General features: G+C 47.0%; 1 protein-coding gene across 1 annotated transcript in view; it reads left to right on the forward strand.

Moving 5' to 3' along the window:
* The first annotated feature begins 5087 nt into the window (after positions 1-5087).
* Positions 5088-13386, forward strand: part of CYRIB (CYFIP related Rac1 interactor B) — a 92809-nt gene continuing 84510 nt past the window's right edge. Inside the window, exon 1 of the mRNA XM_056854508.1 lies at positions 5088-5126. The gene's annotated coding sequence lies outside the window, so the exon portion shown is untranslated. The remainder of the gene's footprint in view (positions 5127-13386) is intronic.

A 13386-nucleotide genomic window follows, 5' to 3' on the forward strand; every position in this document is an offset into this window, starting at 1 on the left:
ATTCCATATTTTGTACATATTGATTGTTATATATAGCCACTATGTTTGTTTTTGTTATGTGTGCTAATTAGGTTTAGACACCTTATGTGTAATAGGAATCTTTGTAGCATATAAAGTTTGCACAAAGTTGTATGTCTCGCTCCATTACCTGGAGGTTGGCAACCCTACTTACTAGAAGGGATAGACAGATAGCTGGCTTTTGGATACTTGCCAACTCCAGTTTGGGAAATACCTGGAGATTTTGGGGGTGGAGCCTGAGGAGAGCAGGGTTTGGAGAGGGGAGGGACTTCAATGCCATAGAGTCCAATTGCCAAAGCGGCCATTTTCTCCAGGGGAACTGACCTCTGTCGCCTGGAGATCAGTTGGTTTTTATATGCTGACTTTCTCTACCTTTTAATGAGAATCAAGCCAACTTACAATGGAGGGCTTAATTGCTCTTTGCAGTGGCCTGACTTTATATAGTAACTGTTCTATTCTTGTTTGGCATCACAGTTATCAGGAAACCTTAGAGACATCCTTGTAGACGAGGTCATTTGACCTCGCTGTATTATTGAGTCTGTCTTTTCCAGTTGTAGTTTACTCCTATTGCCGCAATAATAAAATCATCTACTCCTACAGAGACTGCAAATGAGGATATATATCATTTAAAAATTTTTTTTAACCAAGTTTATTATTAACAACCCAAGTGTTGTACAGAAGGAGATCAAGTTGGCCCATTTCACCTCCCCTGCAACCTCTACCACATTTCCTCCCCCCTCCCTCCACCAAGGTATACAGGGCTCACCAAGCCTACATTATATTCTCACAACAACCCTGTGGGGTAGGCCAGGCTGAGGGAAAGCAAGCAGCCGAAGGGCCGTCTGTGAAGCTTCGTGCCCGAGTATGGGATTTAAACTCAGGCCCCCTGGTTAGGGTTGCTAGGTCCCTCTTCGCCACCAGTGGAAGGTTTTTGGGGCAGAGCCTGAGGAGGGCAGGGTTTGGGGAGGGACTTCAATGCCATAGAGTCCAGTGGCCAAAGCAGCCATTTTCTCCAGATGAACAGATCTCTATTTGCTGGAGATCAGTTGTAATAGCAGGAGATCTCTACCTAATACCTGGAGGTTGGAAACCCTAGCCATATAGGCCATCTATGCAAGATCAGCCTAGAGCATCCCTGACAAGTGCTTATCCAGCCTCTGTTTAAAGTGAGGGGGAGCTCACCACCTCCTTAGGCAGCCGATTCCACTGTCGAACAACTCTTACTGTAAAGGTTTTTTTCCTAATGTCCAGCCGGTACCTCCCCCCGCCCCCCATGGTGGCTGTGGTTGAAGAGCAGAAGATGAGGAAAAGAGGGCCCCTGCCAGAGAGGGCTCCTCGCGAGTCGAGGTGAGATCGGAACCAGGGGACCCGCCAGCAAACGACTCTCCCGCATCACTCTGCTACGCCAGCTCTCATCAAGTTGAGAGCAACCTTGGAGTGGCAGTGCACTCCCACAGGGGGGACTTCTTTTCCTAATGCTGCATATGCCAGGGATGAGATTGGATTTACAGGGATCAAAGAGAAAGAACTAATCATGCCACCGGGGAAATGCCGGGAACCAAAGCGGCAGAGCGCAATTCTCTTTCCGAGCGCCGGGGTCGTTTTGCCTCCGACAATCCTGTCTCGCAAAGCCAGGCCTCTCTTCCTTTTTGTACCAGTTAACAATCCCAACGGCTGATCGATGGCGGGTCAAAAGTTTCATTGGCTCATTTTCAGATCTGTAACCGGCAAAGACGACAGTTGGCAAGAGAAGATACTCCCCACTGTAATAGCTCTGTGCAAAGGGCTGTTTTCCCCCACCCCCATTTTATTTGCAATTTTATTTTTATCATTCTTGGCTATTATCCCTTTGGCTGCCGTTCAGATGAAAAATTTAGAGACCTGTGTCGTAACTACAGTGGGTTTCTGGGCTTCTCCACAGAGACTAACTTTCCTCCAAAATATAACAGTCAAGGTTTTACTAGGTAAAGCCACTGTAGCTGTGATCTGGTTTTTAAACTACATCCTCCTGAGGTTCCTCCCCTACTCAAACTTCACCCTTCCCTAGGAATGAGGGGAATTGCAGGCAAGAAAGGGGATTCACCTAAGGTTGGCAACCTCCGGATGGGGCCTGGAGATCTCTCAGAAGTACAACTGATCTCCAGACCACAGAGGTCAGTTTTCCTGGAGAAAATGGCTTTTTTGTAGAGTAGACTTCATGGTGTTATACCTTGCTAAAGTCCCTCCCCAGGCTCCACCCCCCAAATCTCCAGGAATTTCCCCACCCAGAGTGGCAAACCTAGACTAATCCAAGATGGGAAAGAAAAAACATTAAAAACTGCGGGGGTACATATGAAGGAGAGAGCTGGAGAGAGGGGGAAATGTTCACACACCCCTCCCATCTGCCAAGTTTTTCACAGAGCCCCCATCTGTGAATTTTGCTGCGGAGGAAAACACGGTGTTGTGACCACCAAGTAGGAGTGTTGAGGCCACCGGTGTTCAAAGGGAGGAAGCCGTCAAACTGGGTCTTCACTGCTCTGTGCAAAGGGTGGGGTAGCGTTGCCGGGATTCAGACAATGAAAAACCTGTTGGCTACTAAATGTTACCGGCAAAAGAATTCAATCGAAACTCTCGGTTGGGGAACTAGAGAATTTTTTTCTGCTCTGGCATTTCCCTTCCCGTCTGCAAGGGTAGACTGTAGTCCTGTTCCTCTTTTGTGTGCCAAAGTTCATAAGGTATTGACATGAGAGGGGGAAAAAAATAAAGAACGATCTGTTCTTGCAGCTCGTGGTGGTCAACCTCGACCCGCTCTGTATCTCATTTGCACCTGGGGGCCTTATATGATGGAATGCTCCTCTTAGCTCCCCTGCACATCCTTTTATGGCAGGTTTATCACTTTGGTGGTGTTGGTGTTTCCATCTGAAATGAAGCGGTCTGTGGCTTCCTCATAAGCGATTTCTCCAAGGGGAGGCATTCTCCCTACCTTCAGATCAGGGAGGCCTTAGAAGGTGCAGGTGGTATAGCGCAAAAATGAAAAATGTTGTGGTACTTGAAGGGCTGTCACATAGAGGATGGTGCCGAGTTGTTTTCTGTTGCCCCAGAAGGTCGGGCCAGAACCAACAGGGTGAAATTAAATCAAAAGAGTTTCCGTCTAGACATTAGGAAGAATTTTCTAAAAGTTAGAGCGGTTCCTCAGTGGAACAGGCTTCCTCGGGAGGTGGTGAGCTCTCCTTCCCTGGAGGTTTTTAAGAAGAGGTTAGATGGCCATCTGTCAGCAATGCTGATTCTGTGACCTTAGGCAGATGATGAGAGGGAGGGCATCTTGGCCACCTTGTGAGCGTGGAGTAGGGGTCACTGGGGAGCGGGAGGTAGTTGTGAATTTCCTGCATTGTGCAGGGGGTTGGACTAGATGACCCTGGTGCTCCCTTCCAACTCTATGGTTCTATGGCAAATGTTTTCTGAAATCCCCTTTTCCCTCCTTGCCCTCCCGCCAAGTTAAATGTGGGAAAGGGAAGCCCAGTTTTCCCAACTGATCAAATCCCAGCACTTTTTGCCTCCGATTAAGCAATAACATTTAGGCAATGAGGAGCAGCCAGCAAGGACTGCTGGTCAGACTGAGAACAGCACTTGTTGAGAATTAGTAAGACATCCTGGAAAATGGTGTTTCTGTGAGCTCGTTTAATTTAACCTAGAACATTTTTAATGGGATGAATCTGTCAGTCTGAGGGCCAATGGGGTGTGGTGGGACTGGGATCTGGGAGACCCAGTTTCAAATCCTCACTCTTTCATAGGGTTGCCAGGTCCCTCTTTGCCACCTGCGGGAGGTTTTGGAGGCAGAGCCTGAGGAGGGCAGGGTTTGGGGCGGGGCTTCAATGCCATAGAGTCCAATTGCTAAAGCAGCCATTTTCTCCAGGTGAATTGAATGCTATCAGCTGGAGATCAGTTGTAATAGCAAGAGATCTCCAACTAGTACCTGGAGGTTATGTGAAAGAATAGTATTCAGCTCACACTATTTATGCAAAAGTGCAATATTATTATATACAAGTGCAAGAAGCCAACAATAAGGGAGATACATGCAACAAAATATATATATATATACAAGGATAAAGTGTAGCTAACAAGCTACTCATACAGATGGTCATTTTCAACCTGTATGAGTAGCTTGTTAGCTACACTTTATCCTTGTGTGTGTGTGTGTGTGTATATATATATATATATATATATATATATATAGTTGCATGTATTCTCCATTATTGTTGGCTTCTTGCACTTGTATATAATAATATTGCAATAGTGTGAGCTGAATACTATTCTTTCACATAGCTAGTCTATTTAGTATTAGGTACTTCTTTTTGCTAAGTACCTGGAGGTTGGCAACCCAAGTGGTGTAGTTAGGGTTGTCAGTTCCAGCTTGGGAAATACCTGGAGATGTTGGGGGCTGAGCCTGAGGGTGAGGTTTGGGGTGGGACTTCAATGCCATAGAGTCCGATTGCCCAAGCGGCCATTTTATTCCAGGGCGACTGATCGCTATCAGTTGCAATAGCAGGAGATCCCCAGCTAGCACCTGGAGGTTGGCAACCCTACGGATGACCTTGGTCTAGTCACCCACGCCCAGCCTCACAGGGTTGTTGTGAGGATAAATTGGCAGGAAGGGAGAATGATGTAAGAAGCCTTGTAAAGACAAAATAAAAAAAGTCGGGGAAATGATGGGTTTACGTTCCGGAAAGCGGGTTTAAAATTGCACCCTCGGTCGGAAAACTTCCTTTCCCAAGATAGTCCTTTCTTTGCCCGCCCGCTCCACTTCGGCCCCACCTACAGTCCGAGAAACGGAAGATTTTTTTTCCCCTAAAAACGTTGCGGCGGGGGTTTTTTTGGGGTGCCAAGTGCGCATGCGCACTGCTTGGCCAGCCGCCGCCGCCGCCACAGCAACCGCCCAACAGGCAGGGGCCGCGCTTACCCGGTACATCCGGGTCACTGGCACGCACGCGCCTTACGCACGCACGCCCGGCGGCGGTCGTCGTCGTCGTCTCCCTTGGTGGCGGCGGCGGCGGTTTAACGGCTGCGGGCGGTTCCGGCGTTGCTGCCCCAGGTCGGTCCCTCCCCGCAGCTTCGGGGGAGGGGGCAGCGCGGTGAGTACCACAAAGGGGGCAAATGGGGGGAGGCTTAAAAAAAAGCTAGGACCCCCGCCCGCTTTTCTCCCCCTCTCAATGTCTGGGACCCCCCCCCTCCCGCGTCCTCATGGAAGAGTCTGACTGAGGCGCTCTGTGGAGCTCCCCCCCCACACACACACATGGACTCGCCCTGCCCCCGCGCCTCTCCCTGAGCGTCCCCCGCTCCACGCGCACCTTTCCCGTCTCCATAGAAACCGCCCTCGTCCTCCCCCCTCCCACCGCGCTGCGTCGCCCTCCTGCCCTCCCACGTGGGTCCGCTTTAGGCTTCTTCCCTCTTCTGGCGCTTCTCGTTTTTCCCCCCCTCTCGGCCAAAACGGCTACTTACCCCCCCCCCCCCAGAAAAAAACCGTTTCCTGTTTCGGGCATCTCCACTCGCATCTCATCTCTCCCCCTCCCCCCCCACACACTACCTTTTGGGATTGTCATAGTAAAAGTGTGGAACTCCCTGCCCCAGGATGTGGCGCAGGCTGCCAACTTGGAGGGCTTTAAGAGGGGAGTGGAAATGTTCATGGAGGAAAGGAGTATTCATGGCTACTAGTCAAAATGGATACTAGTCATGATGCCTATCTATTCTCTCCAGGACTACAGCAGCTTGCCTATTATAAGAGGTGCTTTGGAACGCAGGCATGGTTATTGCTGCTGCAGTCGCCCTGTTTGTGGGCTTCCTGGAGGCACCTGGTTGGCCACTGTGGGAACAGACTGCTGGACTTGATGGACCTGGGTCTGATCCAGCATGGTTTTACTTATGTTCCTATTATAATTATATTAGGTTCTGTGGAACACAGGCTGGATGGTGCTGCTGCAGTGGTCTTGTTTGTGGGCTTCCTGGAGGCACCTGGTTGGCCACTGTGGGAACAGACTGCTGGACTTGATGGGCCTTGGTCCGATCCAGCAGGGCTTTTCTTATGTTCTTAACACAGGCAAAATAATGCTGCTGCATTATTTTGTTTGGGGGCTTCATTTTGTTTGGGGGCTTCCTGGACTTGATGGGCCTTGGTCTGATCCAGCAGGGCTTTTCTTATGTTCTTACGGTCTCTCCAGTGTTAGAGGAGCATGCCTAATACATTAGGTGCTTTGGATCACAGGCAGGATGGTGCTGCTGCACTCGTCTTGTTTCTGGGCTTCCTAGAGGCACCTGGTTGGCCACTGTGTGAAAAGATTGCTGGACTTGAGGGGCCTCTTTCTGATCCAGCAGGGCCTTTCTTGTGTTCTTATTTAATCCCGTCCATTCATTTTCTGCCTTTGTGTGTGTGTAAAGGGCAAGAGTCCAGTAGCACCTTAAAGACTAACAAAAATATTTTCTGGTAGGGTATGAGCTTTCGTGAGCCACAGCTCACTTCTTCAGATATCTGTGGCTCACGAAAGCTCACACCCTACCAGAAAATATTTTTGTTAGTCTTTAAGGTGCTACTGGACTCTTGCCCTTTTCTACTACTGCAGACAGACTAACACGGCTACCCATTGTGAATTATCTGTGTGTGTGTGTGTGTGCTTCCTCCCCTCCATTCTTGTCAAGCTCTCCTCATTCCTGCTCCCCCCTCCCAAACATTGCTTTGGGTTTTTTTTTTGTCTGCTTCTGTGTTTTATGATGCTTCCCCCAATATAATCTTCTCTCTTCACTGAAGATAATTTCAAAGGGTATCGTTTGTGGTAGAACAATTAGATTCGAGTCCAGTAGCACTTTAGAGACCAACAAGATTTTTCAGGGTATAAGCAGGTATCATCTGTAGTAGAACAGTTAGATTTGAGTCCAGTAGCGGAGCTTTGGACCCCGAAAATCTTGTTGGTCTCTAAGGTGCTAATGGACTTGAATCTAACTGTTCCCGCTCTGAGGGAAGGCCATCTTGCAGTTTGGGTTATTCTCACCTATTGCTAGGGGAGGCAGGACTAAAAATTCTACTTCCTGTCTCCTGGGCGGGACTAGCCCGAGCTTCCACTTTTCCTCCTGCCTCGCTGGCTCTGCTTCTCTGTACTTTAGGTTAGACTAGGGAAAATCTTCCTCCTTTCCTATTCTGTATTGCCATCTGTATTCTTAGACCTATTCCTATATCACAATAGCTTCCTTTTGGGAACCCCCCCCCCCCAATCTTAATCTCCCTTTCGTTTTGGACAGTTTTTGCACTCCACTCTTTTTTTCAGGTGTTTATTCTCTCCTTGATCCTTTTGATTCTTTCCTACACACGCACACACCACTTCCCCTTCTGTTTGGACCCTGATTATCTTCCTCTTCTTGATCACTACCTGGTCCCCCCCGTCTTTTCCCTTTGCCCTCATGAATTCTTGTCAAGTTCCCCCCTCTACTGTGGCCCTTTCCTGCACTGATTTCCTGCTTGCTAATGAAACTCCTCTGCTCCACATTGCTTTTATACCCATGTGTGAGATGTTAGACTCCGCCTGCATCTTTTCAAGACTCTCCTTTCTTGACTCTTCTCTGTCCGCTTCCCTGTAACTGCTCCTGTCCTCTGTCCTTCCCTCAACATGGATTTGTTTTTGATGTGAATTCTCTACCCTGACCTGGATGGCCCAGGCTAGCCTGATCTTGTCAGATCTCAGAAGCTAAGCAGGGGCAGCCTGGCTAGTACTTGGATGGGAGACCAACAAGGAATACCAGTGTTGCTATGCAGAGGAGGACAATGGCAAACCACCTCTGTTAGTCTCCTGCCTTGAAAATCCTACTAGGTTGTCATAAGTTGGCTGTGATTTGACGGCAGTTTACATACATATCCTCTTCTCCCTTTGTGGCACTGTGTAGATTTTTAACCCTCCCCCCAAATAAATGCTTTTCCCCCTCCCAGTCCTGCCTCTGTTGGCTCCAGAAGATTTATACCCCCCCAAAGTCTCTGTGGCAACTCCCTGTGTGAAATAATTTCCCAGCTAACCATCCCTGTGCAACTTCCACATTATTTTTCTCATGCCCTACACCCTTTTGCCAATGCATCTTAGGAAATGCAGCCCTGTGTCTCCTTACTTCCATTGAATGAAGGATAAATATGCACAGAATCAGACTGCATGTCCCCTACTCGGCTCCAGGTAGATCTGACTCAGCTCTCTTCCTTCATGGTTTTCTCTTCCTCCTTCCCTGTGTTAACTTCCTGTTTTCTGATCTGAAGCAATCTCTCCTTCGCCTCCTCTGCTCCACGTGTGCCCTCACTTTTCTGTCACTCCTGCTGTTTAACTATTCAGTTTTATTTAGTGCCAGCAGTTTACTGGGGGGGGGGGGTGGTCATTCATACTGTAGAGAGCTGTTCAGAATATAGAACTGGCAAGTGGTCTCTGGTCAGATCCTAACCTTGCACCTCCTTCATTTATGTGCAGTGTGATGCGGCTATGACTGCTAGTTAGGAAGAAGAAGAGTTGGGTTTTATATGCCAACTTTCTCTACCACTTAAGGAAGAATCAAACCGGCTTACAATCCGTTCCCCTCCCCACAATATCCCTCCTCACAATAGAGGTAAGTGGGGCTGAGAGAGCTCTAAGAGGGCTGTGACTAGCCCAAGGTCACCTAGCTGGCTTCATGTGTAGTGTCCTCCGCTCATGGGCAGGAGTGGGGAATCAAACCCAGTTCTTCATATTAGAGTCCACCGCTCCAAACCACTGCTCTTAACCACTACACCACGGTGAAAAGCTTTTGAAAAAGGATAAACTTATGGAGGGTAAATCAATCGGTGGCTGTGGGTTACTGAGAGATAATATACTTCTCTCTGTTAGAAGCCTAGAGCACATATTTACTGAATGTCCTGGAAAGGGACTTCCACCTGGCCAGTGTTGGAGACAAATGAAAACATGATCAGATCCAGCAAAGACAATAGTTATAAATTCACTTTTTGGCTTGTGTACCTTTTGCTGAATGCACCATGTATTCATGTTCTTTGATGCTGACTCGTAACTTTTTTCCCCTTCCACCCATTAATGTTGCTCAGCTCCTCTGAAGTTCTTTCTAGAAAACTCCAGCGTGGTGTAGTGGTTAAGAGTGGCAGACTCTAATCTGAAGAACCAGGTTTGATTCCCCACTCCTACACATAAAAGCCTGCTGGGTGACCTTGGGGCAGTCACAGTTCTCTCCAAACTCAGCCCCACCTACCTCACAAGGTGCCTGTTGTGGGGAGAAGAAAGGAAGGTGATTGTAAGCTGCTTTGAGACTCCTTGAAGGCAGAGAAAAGCGGGGTATAAAAACCAACTCTTCTTTTCCAGTTGCATCCCCTTCACCTGTTGGCCCACTTGGTCCTTAAGTTGACACTCCGCCCGTGCCTTCCAAATCTGTCCCTTTGTGTCTGCAACAACTGCCCACTCACATAGTTGACTATACTCACAGCTATCTTCCCATGTGAACTCGAGCTCTTTAATCTTAGCATTGCTTGATCCCTTTGCTGAAACAATTAACTTCCTTGGGAACCTCTCAATCGCTTTTATCTTAGTTCCTCTTGTTAGTCGCTTGTGATATAATCAGCACCCTTCCTCCCTTTCTTCAAGCTCTCTTTCTGTTCCTTCATCTGTGAGCAGCCCAACCCTTCATCTGTCTGCTACGCAGCCTCATAATATCTCCCTGTGCATGCTCACCTTGCAGGATGAGGTTGCGTTAAAAGGGACTACCGCAGGCAGCTGCCGTGTCCCGCCCGCTCTCTAAATATAAACTGATATTTTTGACTCTTTGGTCAAACTGCTAAAGACTACTCTGCATTTGTGGGATCGAATGACTTACGTTGGCTGCTCTTGTCAAGAAATCCTGCAAAAAAGCTGTGAAGAGCTGCTTCAAATATTATTTTTCTCTTTCCTGTAAAGTACAACCGAAAGACAATATTTCCTCTAGTGTAACTGATAACTCTCAGCGGCTGAGTTGTGCTGATTTCAGCCTTTAATTCTGTCCTACAGATTATATTGGCTCTTGTTTATTACTATATTATTATTATATTGAGAAGGTACCTGGATCCACTCCACAGTAACATCTAGACTACTGTAATGCATTATACATTGGTCTCCCCTCAAAAACTACTCATAAACTTCAACCGGTCCAGAATACCGTGGCTTGGCTTTTAAAGGAAGCTAGATGGAACAAACATATTGTTCCCATTCTGCAGATGCTTCATTGGCTGCCCATCTCGCAATAATGGGTTTACATTGTTTGCGGAAAGGTACTGGCTGGAAATTTAGAAAAAGATTTTTACAGTAAGAGTCGTTCAACTATGGAATCAGCTCCCTAGGGAGCTGGTGAGCTCCCCCTCACTGGCAGTCTTTAAGCAGAGGCTGGACAAACACTTGCCAGGGATGCTCTAGGCTGATAGCAGGGGGTTGGACTAGATGGCCTGTATGGCCCCTTCCAACTCTATGTTTCTATCTGTTACAGTTCTCGGTTTAAGGTATTGCTATCATATACAAAGCCCTTCATGGCCTTGGCTCCTCTTAATTGTGGGACCGCCTCCCAGTGCTCCACCACGTTAATTTTGCTCAAGTCAGCAGGGGCTTCAGCGGGTGCCAACCAGCAAAGGGGCAAAATCAACAACTGTCCATACACGTGCTTTCTCCGTTGTGCTCCCCCACCCCGCCCGACTTGTGGAATGGCTTGCCTGAGGAGGTTAGGAAGACTCCCGCTCTCCTGGCTTTCTGAATAACTATGCAAAACTGAACTATTCAAGGGGCCTTTTCTGTGCGGGTAATAGGGTGGCACTGCACAAAACGGTTTTACAAACTTGCTTGGATAAGTGATTAAGGACTGTGGTCTATACTGCTGTGTTTAGCTTATTGTAAGTAGGAGCCTCTTGATGTAATTTCTGTACCGCTTAACGTGTCATGTGAATACTTACGCTATGCTTCATTTCTTTCTGGTGGTTCCTTACTTCTAAAATCCTAATGCATTGGTTATTGAACGTCCCATTTTTTGTGTGATTGTACTGGTTCACTGTGTGTAATCCGCCTTGAGTCCCTGTGTGAAAGGCGGCCTATAAATGTCAGTTTAAAAATATATTATTTGAGGTTATGGCAGGGGTAGAAAAATTCTAGGCTTCAGGCAACTAAAACCTTGTTTATTGCTTCATTAATGACCACTCTTCCTATGTGGGTTTCCAAGCTGACGTCCCCTGTAAGTATTCATCTGCTCCAGACCTGAGATCATTCTCTGGCCACTAACTTCAGTTCAGACCATAACAGTATGCAGTAAGCTTTTGATGCAGTAGGCCCCAAGTTCAGTCTCTGGTATCTCCAGTTAAAAAGGATGTGTAGGAACAGGACCTTTGCCTGAGGCCTTGGAGAGTCGCTGCCAGAATAGATAATCCAGGCCCTGACCTGGATGGCCCAGGCTAGCCTGATCTCTCCTAATCAGGGGAGGGCCCTGGCTCAGTGGTAGAGCATCTGCTTAGCATGCAGAAGGTCCCAGGTTCAATCCCCGGCATCTCCAGTTAAAGGGGACTAGGCAAGTAGGTGATGTGAAAGACCTCTGCCTGAGACCCTGGAGTACTGCTGCCAGTCTGAGTAGGCAGTATTGAGTTTGATGGACCAAGGGTCTGATTCAGTATCAGGCAGCTTCATGTGTTCAAAGCTAGATGGAACAATTGCTTGACTTAATATAGAGCAGATTCATGTGTGCTTACCTGACGTTTGTACTCAGGGATTTGTACTGGGTTGTTCCCTTACATCTTGATGTTGGCTTATATTAACGTTCAATGCTAGCACTCAGAAAGATGGTGGATATTTTTCCAGCCCTGCGTGCTGCTCTTCTCCCACTATGGTGATGGTGTCACACTTATTTTAAAACAAACAGTACATGGGGTCTCTTGCTTTGCTGGCTTCTCTTCCAGATGACACATTGTTTTTTTCCCTAATTACCCTAAGTCCTTTCAGAGGATGAACGCTTATATTGGCTTATGTAGAGTATGTCATTCATTCACTATAGATTTCTGCCTAGTTTTATGGGTAGCGTGAATAATGCCTTTCATCTCAGGCTGTTGTAAACGAAATATTACACAGAGAGAGGAATAAATATCTGGCAACTGTGAATCATCGCACAGCTGTAATTTTCACGTGTGATTTCAGGTGAGTCAATAAACCTTAGAGAGATGCTGCATAATTCAGAATTTCCCTGTTTCATCAACTTTGTGGTTTTGACGACAAGGGTCCATTTGCCACTGGAAGGAAGCTAACAAAATATGGGATGGGAAAGGACCCAAAGGCCATCAAGCTCCATCCCTTGCCCCTGAAAGGATATTCCACACATCTTCCAAAGGGCTGATCCCTCTCATCCAGATTGTAATTTAGCACTAGCAAAGAATTCAGGGCCCTGACCTGGGTGGCCCAGGCTAGCCTGATCACGGAAGCTGAGCAGGGTCGGCCCTGGTTAGTACTTGGATGGGAGACCTCCAGGAAAGTCCAGGGTTGCTACGCAGAGGCAAGCAACCACCTCTGATAGTCAGTTGCCTTGAAAACCACACAAGTTGCCGAAGTTGGCTGGCACTTGGCAGCACTTTCTACCACCAGAGGACATGGGGGGTGGGCATGCACCGAACCAGAGATGCCTAGTTCTGTAATAGGTAGCTTGGTGAAGTCATTCATGTGGCTTAATAAAGCCTATTTATTTATTAATTAACCAAAGTCAAGAAAAAATCAACATTCAAGGCAAAAGATAAAGGTTATACTATGTAAAGGTTATATCAGTACAAAATATGTATATATTTATTACAGATTAAAATCAATAACATATATAAGGCCCTGCAATAGCCTACCAAACCAACATATTAATGTAAACACACAACACAAATGTACAATCACAGAAATGGACTTTGACCAAACGCATTTCGGCCAAATAGCCTTTTTCAGTGGTCAAAACAATCACAATTCCAGACTACAAATGTACATGACTTTCTAAAAATCTTTATGGCTCTTGGTACGTTGTGTTCTGTAACACTTCCTCATCTGTTTTATGCTTCCTTACAAATGGGCAACTAACCCCCGTGTGTGTTTCCCTCTTAAGTGAGGAGAAGTTATATTTCAGCCACAAATGAAGTTGTCAAAATATCTTAGTCATAAAGATGTCTCAAAGTCTGGAGCAATTATAAAGTATTTATTTATTCAACCATTTTCCTTGTGGTTCAAGGCGGCTTGCAATAATAGTTAAAAACATTTTCAGTTAAGAACGCTTAAGCTGTTCTCCCTGGGCAAATGAAAAACACTCAAAGCAGCCTTGCAAACGAATCCTGCAGAAGTTAGTTAGCCCTCAAAGTCCACGAGAGCT

The sequence above is a fragment of the Euleptes europaea genome, chromosome 8 (assembly GCF_029931775.1).
Source record: "Euleptes europaea isolate rEulEur1 chromosome 8, rEulEur1.hap1, whole genome shotgun sequence".
In the NCBI taxonomy this organism is placed as follows: Eukaryota; Metazoa; Chordata; class Lepidosauria; order Squamata; family Sphaerodactylidae; genus Euleptes; species Euleptes europaea.